At 41.8% G+C, this 10568-nt stretch overlaps 1 long non-coding RNA gene across 2 annotated transcripts in view; it reads right to left on the reverse strand.

The window, feature by feature from the left end:
• The window catches only part of LOC102009527, a 16519-nt gene extending 5951 nt beyond the window's left edge, over positions 1 to 10568 (reverse strand). The window contains exons 1-4 of one of the 2 annotated variants that reach the window (XR_001234478.1): positions 10195 to 10568; positions 2085 to 2169; positions 1367 to 1472; positions 1123 to 1141 (exon numbers count right to left, since the gene is read on the reverse strand). This is a non-coding gene — a long non-coding RNA (uncharacterized LOC102009527). Of the gene's footprint in view, positions 1 to 1122; positions 1142 to 1366; positions 1473 to 2084; positions 2170 to 10194 lie in introns of those variants that run through there. The other variant, XR_261368.2, reaches the window with a different exon arrangement.

Consider the following 10568-nt stretch of genomic DNA (forward strand, 5'->3'; position numbering starts at 1 on the left):
GAAGAAGAAGAAGAAGAAGAAGAAGAAGAAGAAGAAGAAGGAGAAGGAGAAGGAGAAGGAGAAGGAGAAGGAGAAGGAGAAGGAGAAGGAGAAGAGAGGGAGGGAGAGATTTATTATGAGAATTGGTTCACTCAGTTATGGAGGTCAAGAAGTCCCACATCTGCTGCCTATCAGCTGGAAAACCAGGAAAGCTGGTGGTGTGATTCAGTCCAAGCCCTAAAGCCTGAGGAATAGAAGCTCAGATTTCCAAGGGATGGAGGAGATGGATGTCTCAGTCCTACTAGAGAGGGAGAAGGCAGCCACCCTCCACCTTTCTGTTCTGCCAGGTCCTCGGCAGACTGGATGATGACTACTCACATTGGTGAAAAGACTTTTATTCAGTCCACTATTGAAATTGCTAAATTCTTCTGGATTAACCCTCCCAGATACACTCACAGTGTTTTTCTAGCTATCTGGGCATCTGCCTGGTGTTGTAGCCAGGGTTTGCAAGGGAAACAATTTAATACAGGACACATAATTTATAGGATTATTTTATAGTAGTCACCCAAAGATCAAACAGAAAAGAGTGCAGGAAAACTGGCCACACAATAGCAATCCAAAAAATCCAGCTGAGGGCCTGGATCCCATGGCAATGTCCTACATGATGACAATGCCCCTCACAAGTCCAACTGGAGGCCTAGAGCCTACAACCATGTCTCATATGGGTCTGTTTCAGATCTGCGCTGGAAAGGCCCAAAGACCAGCAGTGGAAGCTAGAAACTCTGTGTCAGTGGGATGAAGGATCTCTGCAAGGAGGCTGAAGGATCTGCACTGGAGCCAGGAAGTGGTGCTCAAAGGAAGGACCAGAGCTCCCCCAGAAAGTACCACTGCCATTATTAGTGACAGTGAAGTCCTGAACTCTTCTGACAATGAGAACAGCCGGGTTCATATCAAGAAAGCCAGCGTGACAAGTTTCCCCAAGAGAATCAGCAGCATACCTCCTCTTCTCCAGTTCTCCTTTTTATGCTGCTGGCAATAATCCTCAGGTGCGCCCTCCACACCCAGAACTGCCTGATTCGGTTCAGCTGGGTGTCACAAGTTGACCACCAGTTGTCGATCCACCACAGTTGGTTACTTTTCTCACGTTGCTGAGACAAAATATCTGACACCAAAAATTAAAGGAGGAAAGGTTTATTTAGCTTGCAGTTTGTGGAGGTTTCAGTCCATAATCAGCTGGCTCCAAGGCAGGGTGGAGTGGCACAGGGGCAACAGTTCAAGGCAGAAAAAGACAGCAAGAGCAGCAAGAGCAAAAAGGGAGAAAACAAGCCTCTTTTCCTCCCTTATACTGTAAGCATGCTTCCTATCCTAGAGCAGGGGTAGCACTCACGTCATCTCCATGCCTTTCTCTTGCACAGGCTGAGGATGTTCACAAAGTGAGGATCCTGGCCCCCTCACCCTGCTGAGTTGAGCTGGAAAGGCTGTAACTCTGTTTCCTGAGGTGAGGGCATGAAAACAAGAGATTCGGGTTTAACAAGCTGTCTTCAGAAAGCCCGCCCCCCATGACCTTATGAGGCTTTGAGGGGACATCCAGACACAAACTGTAACAGCATCCCTTTGCCTAATGAGGTTAACACATAAAACTAAACATCCTTCTGTTGACAAAATCCCACACGGAACGTGAACTCATTGTGAAACACCCTGATGTCTTGCAGCTGGACTTGTCAGATGGATCTATGGTATCCCTCTGTGCTTTAGAGTCCGGAAGGAGGGATGCAGTTGACAGTTTGCTTCGAGGCCTCGCTCGCTCTAAGGGCCCTTCTTCCTGCAAGAACCTTTGAAATCAAGCTTGACGGAACCTCCAGGCCACCCTGCCTTTTAATTGCCTCATTCTGAGACATCAATGGACTCACCAGCTAAGGACGTGGGACTGGCAAGAAGCCTCACAGGTCCCGGGCAGCTCACTTCACTGGTCCAAGCCCACTGATAGGCCAGCTAATTTCAATTTCCGTGCCCTGTATATGCTGTTTAAATTTTCCTGCCACTTTAGGAATCTATGCCAAAAGGGAGGTGGAAGAGGAACCCAAGAAGAAAAATCAGTTACTTACATTTCTAATAAACCAGTTGCCAGAGGTCTACCAGGACACCAGTGCTGTTTAAATTCTCAGCCTTCGGGGGAATGTGTTTCTTCTTCTATTTGGCATAAGGAGTGGGAATTAGATTCTGAGAGTAGGAAGGGGTCAGGAGCCTAGTGTTCAGTGCCGCAGCAAGCAATGGACACTGCCTGAATTTCCATGAAGCTGGCCAGGCTTGATGACCTGGCACCTTTTTCTTTTCCCTTGGAGATGTAATTTCTCCTGTGTTCCTTCGGGGCTAAAACGCAGGAAACCCTGAAGACTCCACTCCCTGCTGGCAGTGCTGGCTCCTGTTCAAGGATGTAGCAAGGGATTCATCCCAGGCAGCGCGCCAGGCTTCCCTGACTGGCGGGCTTCCTACCCAGAGCACTTCCATTCTGTGTGGGGAACCACACAGAACAGCCATGGCGCTCCTGGGAGGAAGCACTCGCGTGACCCAGGATGTAAATGAAGGCTTTGGAATGGACTTTCAATGCTCGGTGATGCCGTCCCCTGGCAAGTTCCACAGCAGAGAGAATTGTGTATATAAAACTCTTCAGCAAGTATGTGAACCTAAAAATAGCTTGTCAGGGCCTTTGAGAACAGGTAATTGGACGAAGTGAACTGTTTGATCACTTTGGTGGAAAAAATGAGAGGGGTGGATAGACGTTATGTGAAATTAGTCCTAATCACATTCCATTCATACTCGGCACCTACCTCAAGAACAGCTATAAACCACAAAAAGGACAAAACTAGTAATTCAAGTAGACCCTCAACCTTTGTATATGTACTCTCATTCTGAATAAACAAATGGTATACAAGAGCATTAATATTTGACATGACACCATAGTTAAGACTATTACACAATAAATGACTATAGCAGCCTAAAATTTACTATCTAGTTGTTATTGACCTTATGGGCATCATAAAATAAAATGAATTATTTTATTTTGCTTTTTATTTTTTAGAGTCTCATTCGGTTGTATTTATGTTTCCATTTGGGAAACTTGATGGGACCATGTATTGGAATTCTCCAGGGGACAAAAGCAATCAGAGATAGATGATAAATAGATAATAGATATAGACTGATCGATTGATAGATAGATGGATAGATGTGAGAAGAAATTTATTAGGGAACTGGCTCACATAATTATGATACACAAGTCCCACAATAGGCCATCTGCAGGCTGGAGACCGGGGATACTAACGGCATGGCTCAGCCCAAGTCGGAAGGTTTCAGAACCCGGAAGCTGAGCATAAGTCTCATTTTGATGCAGAAAACCTGAGAACCCTGAGCTGTCCCAGCTCCCCGCGAGGGCTGGGGAGTGGGTAGAACCAATCTGCCTTCAGTATTCACTCTCTCTGGTCCCTGCCCTCTGAGTGGGGCCCGCCCACCCTGAGGGTGGGGCTTCCCCACCTACACCCTCCCACGCACTGGTTGACCTCCTCCGGGAACACCCTCGCAGCCACACCCAGAATACTACCTTTCCCATGCTTCTAGGTGTTCCTTGATCCAGTTAAGTTGGCACCTAAACTTAGCCATTGTGGTGGTGTGGGCAGGGGATTTCCCTTCAGATGTTCTACAATTATTTCTTAGCTTTTACTCTACCAAAAGTGGGGAGTAAAGATTGTTTTCCCATTCTCAACTATCTCCTTTTCTCACCTTGTACGGGTTCAGGGGTTTCCAGGCCCTTTATTACCAACCAAGAGAAGGACTAGCGTGCTGGTTACCACTGCTGGTTTGAGTATTTCTGGAGCAGAAACATAGTACTTAAATTCAGTGTTAACACGAGTCTGTCCATTGGGCGCTCTGGAAAAAATCACCTCTGCAGTTGGAATTGATGGATAAAATTAAGTTACAACTATGAAAATAAAGCACTTTATGACCATTATTTCATGAGAGGGCATAGAAATGTTTAGGAAAGAATGGGGAGAACGCATTACACTTTTTCCTTTAGATTATTTTTATTTTTAACTCCCTCTTGTTTCTATATTACATCATTTGAATAACGTTGTTTTAAAAAATATCCTGGGATAGAAAATTTTCCTATATGCATATGGTTAATTTATTAGCTATCTTCTCTTTTAATATTTTTAGTATTAAAGGGGAAATACTTCTATTAAAGATCTTTTTGAGATCTTTAATGGAAAAATCATATTTAGTACATGCCCATGAAATACTAATATTGGTGATATTTAGTACATTCCTATGAGACAATATTATCATCTTTATACACTGGTGAATATTGCAAATATTTAAAATGTATTTATTTTGGTGCTAGGATTGAACCTAGGGTCTCATCCATGCTAAGCACATGCTCTACCACTGAGCTACACCCACAACCTCCCAAATCATTTTATTGTATGGCAAGTTGGTGAATTTGCAAGTGGTCATAGGAGTTAGACCTTGGAAATTCCTCCTGAGATTCACCTCCAACCCCTCTTTCACCCTCTTATATTCAGACATGCTGTTAGGAAATGCCCAATTTTGATGCTGTTGGAGGGAAAAATGGAAGGTATACCCTGAAAGATACAGATGTGGAAAAGCCACAGTTTAGGGATTTGTCTCCCTAATGACATATAGCAATGCAAGCTATAACCCCAAACTTGTTGCTCTCAGTTACTTGCTGGCCTATCTTGATGTTGGCTTGGGATGATGAGTAAAAGTTCTAACTTCACTTTTGGTGTATATGTGTTCAACCTATTGCTCTGATAGGGATCAGTTCCTTCAGCTCCCATACACTTGTCATATGGTTATCCTCAGTGGTCAGTGCAGGTAGTTTTCCTTCTGGCCAATGCTCTGTTTCTGATTGCTCCACTAGGCACAGACCTGTCTGATTTGTGGTTATCACCTGGCCAGCTAATAGTTGTTTTCTAGGATATCTTTGGTTTGAAACTCATGGATGTGCTGTGTAGTTTTCTCTTTCTAGAGATATGCATTGCCTTATATACACAAAAAGTAAAGATTTACAGAAAGAAAATCCAACCATCTATACTCTACAAAGGGATCATCAGTTTTCAAAGATATTGTCATACTATTCATTTAATGATAGCTGAGTCCATTCTGTACTTTGTTTGCTGTTCCATTGATTAGTTAGAACAAATGTTAGTCTCTACTTGTTTAGATTCATTATTTTGTTGTTTGGATTTTTACAAAGATAGGTTACTTTCACAAATGTAAGGAACATAGACTATGAAAACAATCATCTAGACAGTTCAAGTTAAACATTACTTTGAAATCACAAATTGAAGGAAACGCATACCTAAATATATATTATCACTTACCTATATGACATTGTATGCCATTCTTTACTTAGGGGTTTAGAGCTCTTTCATCATAAACTGTGAAAACAAGCTTAATGAAAGTTAAAAATCTCAGCCGAGTTTGAGCCATATTAACAATTCTACTTTAACAATTTTTACTTCAGAACAATTTTAGGCTGAGAGAGAAACTGGAAAGATGACACCGAGAGCTCCTCTGTACTCTGCCCGACCTGCCCTGCTGTCAGCATCTTATTTCTTAGGGTGCAGTGCCCCAGTTCATGAACCAGCATTGACTCATAATTGTTAACTAAGTAACCACACTTTACTCAGTTTTTCTTCCTTCTTCCCTAGCGTGTTTCTTCTATGCTCAGGCCCCATCCAGGCTACCTCATCACCTTTACCATCCTGTGTGCTTAGAATCCTTTTGCCTGTGACATTTTCTCGGACTTTTCTTGGTTTAAAGTTGTGGGCAGTTGTCACAACAACTCAACAGTTTTCATGGTATAGATCTAACATGGCCCCCAAATTCTCTGTGTTCAGAGGTGAGGGTTTTGGAGGGTGTCTGGATTATGGGGTGCTCTACTCATTAACAGATTGATCCGTTGACGAGGTCAGAGCCGAATGTGCTATTAGGAGATGGAACGTGTTGGGAAAGGCGGGCCCCTGGGCTGTGCTTTTGGGGGTGAACCTCCTCCCCGCTCCTGCTTTCCCTTTCTACCTCCTGGCTGTCTGGAGGTGAGTAGCCTTCTGCTGCCTTGGAGCTAAGCATAGACTGAATCTCCAGAGCTGCATGGGCCAAAGTAAACGCCTGCTCCTTTAGGTTGTGGGTGTCAGGTGTATTGTTCCAGCAATGGCAAATGACCAACATGACAGTTTCGAGAACGACTGTTCAGGAACTGTTATAGAACATCCTTCAACTGGGGCTCGCCTGCCGCTTTTCTCTTGCTTCGACTGCCCTTCTTGCTTTAGAAAGGAAGACTGCAGGGGTGAGGTGCCATTTCTGTCACAGCATACGGAGGGTCTACGCTCGCAGTATGACCTGATGCCAGTGTTGCCCCTGGTCACCTGTCTGAGCTGGTGGCTGTCAGCATTTTTTTTTTTTTTTTTTTAGGTTTTTCTCCGGTACCGGGAACCGAACTCACAACCTTGCGCTTGCCAGGCAGGCGCTTTGCCGCTGAGCTAAATCCCCAGCTCCATGCTGTCAGCATTTTTAAAAGTAACGCTTTTCTATTGTATGTTTAATAAATGACAAAGAAATGGGTCCATGTGCTGTCAGAAACAGCTTTTACTTGAAACAAATTATGACCATAATACTAATTTTCAGAAGTGAGAGATTGCATTGATATGGAATGACACAAAATCTAACTAAAACTGACAAAATATTTCCAGCCAGGTTAAAATTTCAATTGTTATTTTAATACTGAAAGTATAAAAAACAACACCCAAAAAATCATTTGTAAGTATAAGGAATCTTATCCTCTGGTAAATATCGGGCTTTTTATCATTTCCTAAAAGACATAGGCTAGTGTAACTTATTCATTAAAGTCATTGATACTTTTTCTTGTGGAATTATAAATGTCAGTTAGAATATAAATCTGAATGGATAAACTTACTTTTCGTTTCTTTTCACCAGAGTGCCTGTTATTTGTAGGCGATAACAAGGAAGAGGAAAATAGCCTATTGGTAAAACAGACAATAGAAGAGGCTGAAAATATTATAACTCACAAGCTGTGTAATGTGACTATGAAGCATTATCTGCATAAGAATAGTTGTTCTTAGCAGGAACGCAGTGAACTAATTCAGAAGCAAGCGTTAATCTATGGCATATACACAAATAAGACGCTCACAGGGGTCAATGTGAAATACGTCAGCAAAGCATTTTTTCCTTATTTTTCAAGCTGAGTAAATCATTAGGCTTTCCTCTTCTTTGATCTCTGGTATATCAGGAATTGGCTTTTATCCATGAGAAGGCAATAAGCCCAGCTGAATGACATATTTACTTTTTTGGGGACTATCCCTAGAGATTAAGGTTATTTAATAATTTGAGGGAGAAATTCTTTAGTGAAATATATTAGCCCTCACTTGAAGGATCTAACATAAAATTACATCTGTCTGATTAAGTGTTTAATAAAACTTAGCACTTAACTGAATCCGTAAAAGTCGGGTATAAAGTATTCTTCCCCAGTATAATATGAAGTCCACTTAATAATATTGTAGATACAAATCATACTGAGTTTGGCTATTTCATCATGGTTCATCCTCAGCCTGGTACGAAACGTAGGTGGGCTTTCAACCTGCGCAATTATTCGTTGAGCATTTGTCTTCCAGTGCTCAGGGTACAGTCATGAGGAAAGTGGGAGAAATCCTTGCTTTCTGAAGCTTTCAGTTTGAGTGTGTGTGTACTTATGTGTGTGTGTGTATGTGTGTGTGTGTGTGTGCGCACACGCGTGCGCATAAGGAAGACAAGAAATAAGTACATATATAGACAATCAAATGGTGAGAAATTTAATAAAGAAAAATAGAGTCGAACAAGAAAAGTTTAGGGAGCGCAGAGGGGAGGGAGGGAGGGTTACAACTGGGGTTGGAGGGTTCGTGGAGCTGACACTGGAGCAGCACGTAGAGTAGGTGCGCCACGTGGTTGCCTAGGAAAGGCTTTCCTGGCAAAGAAACCAGCAGGCGCAAAGGCCCGGAGGCGCAGGCGCGTCTTGTATGTGCGCAGCATGGCGGGGAACCCCGAGGCCCGGAAAGAAGAAACGGGGCTGAGCTGAAGATCAAGTCAGACAGATGGAAGCGTGAGGTCAAGCACGACTTTGGAAGGAACCGTGAGGAATTTGGAGGATGTTGGGCAGAAGTGGGACACCGGATGGATGTTCCTGGAGGTCTCCGAGGCTGCTCTTCTGGACTGATCAGGAAGCCATCGCAAGAAGGCGGAGGAAGGCGTGGCAGGGACAGGTTCTGGAGCCGCAAAGGGAGAGCCGCAGGGTTTGGTGCCCGATCAGATGTGGTGTGTGAGTTTCTTGTTGGGGTGAGAAATAGGGAGGAAGGAGTAAACTATATTACAGAGATTTCTATTTTATTGTCTGCGTAATACAGTGTAAAAAAGAAAGGAGATTTACAAGGATCACTACTAGAAGACTGTATGATTATACACCTCGAAGAGCTAAAGTAATCGACCCCAAAACTATTAGAGATAATAGAACAGGAAAGAAAACTGCTGGGCAAGAGATACAATAACACAAATCCATCTGCTACCCGAGTACCTTCATTAGGCAGCTAAAAATAAAATAATAAAGGACCTCCAATTTATGATAGCCACAAAATTGAATTGTGTGCTAATTAACTTGTGTGAGGCTCTATAATATATATCTAAAATTCTAAAAAAAATTAATGGTTAAAAAACCCTCGAATATGTGTAGAAATATGCCCTCCTTCTAGATAGAAGAACAAAGGAGGAGGGAATTACTGGTAGTTTAATTTGTAGTTTTAATATAACTTCAATTAAAATGCCAGGGTTATTGACATCTTATAGAATTCAAAACAATTGATTCCACAGTATACTTGGAAAGATAGGAATACCAGAGTGCTAATGAAGAAATAATAATTATCTCACAAAGTAGATTGTTTTACAAAACAATGGCTGAATGAGGGTGACACTGAATTAAAAAGAGAAATATAGACTATGGACATAACATAGAGTATGCATTAATAATTTTAAGTACATATGAAAATATAATATATGGAAAATGAATATAATACAATTATAAAGAACAATTATTTTACTCATGCTGTTGAGAATAACTTTACTTCAATATGGCAAAAAATTGTAATAAAGTAAATCATACAAAGAGGTAGTTTGATTATTTAGTCAAATAGAGAAACTGGGTTAGATTATTGAAGTTATGAAAAAAGCACAGGCAGAGGTGTTTAAATAAAACCCAAACATCTGTAGAATTACAACAAAATAAAGGCAAGTTTAAATGTAGAGTAGCAAGTTTACATGTTTTGTTTTAAGTAATTGTAGGAATTTTAAGCATCCTATGGATATATTATTTAATATTCTTCTGTGTCTGATATTTTTCAAATCTTCTAATATAGCAGATGGAGATTTAGCATATAAAACAGTTAAAGAGCTTATAACATCTCTAAAACTGCCGTCAAGACTGCCATAGACAAATACACACATACATGCATGCACAAATACGTCACACAAAAGAAAATGTACTTAACATTTATTGATAAGTAAAAACATAGCAGTTAGTTTTCCTGTAAACTGCATACCTGAAAATAAACCCAGTTCCAAAGGAAGTCGATGAATCTTAAAAGAAAGGTGTTTGTGTGGTAGAAATGACACTATTAATGGGCTTGGGCCTTCAGTAGGATAATATTTTAGGTAGCATTAAAATACTTTAGCTTAAGTTTGGGAAACCCCGTATGGGGATATTTTCACACAAAAATAATTTAAAAGAAGACAAATGTTATTTGTGCAAGGATGCATTATTCAGTATTCCCATAACAGTAAGCAAGAGCAGTAAAAATCAACAATTAGAGTAAGACTGAATAACCTGTAGCTTCATAATCCAATGCATGAATCAACTTTATGATGTATAAACCTGAGACAGGAAACTAGAAAAATATTTACCACATAAGGAATATAAGAAAAGAACAGCAGTACATCAAATTTTTTATTATCATCCAGGTATGGAAAAATACTTAGCTATGATTAAAGATGGAAAACGTCACTGAGAAAAAGCAGTTGTGTCTAGGTGAAAGAATTAGTGTATAATTGGCGTAAAATTCCAAAAATCAACATTAAAGAAGTAATATAAACACCTACACTTACTGGTGGGTTAGTTGGAGATATTTCAGTGCTGCAAAGAAATATGAAATTGCCGCTTCCTGCGTTTGACTCCCTCAGGCAGTGTGTCCGATTCATTGGAGAGCTGCGCTGGACGCAGGCACAGGGCCTGTTGGGACCCTAGCTCTGTGTCCTCGGGGACAGGGGCATCCGGGGGCTGGGGCTCTGGGGAAGGTGGCCCGGGGGCCGTTGTGCTGCCAGACGCTGGATCCTGGGGCAGCTGCCCTGCTGAGCCAGACCCCAGCACGTTGACCCCTGAGACCGGGTCACTGGCCAGCAGCAGGAAGACTTCAGGGGCTGGGAGACTGAGTGGAAAAATACAGACGGGGAAGGATGCAGCCTGCTGGAAGAGAAGAGCT

The sequence above is a fragment of the Chinchilla lanigera genome, unplaced genomic scaffold, assembly GCF_000276665.1.
Source record: "Chinchilla lanigera isolate Chin_1 unplaced genomic scaffold, ChiLan1.0 scaffold00028, whole genome shotgun sequence".
Taxonomy (NCBI): domain Eukaryota; kingdom Metazoa; phylum Chordata; class Mammalia; order Rodentia; family Chinchillidae; genus Chinchilla; species Chinchilla lanigera.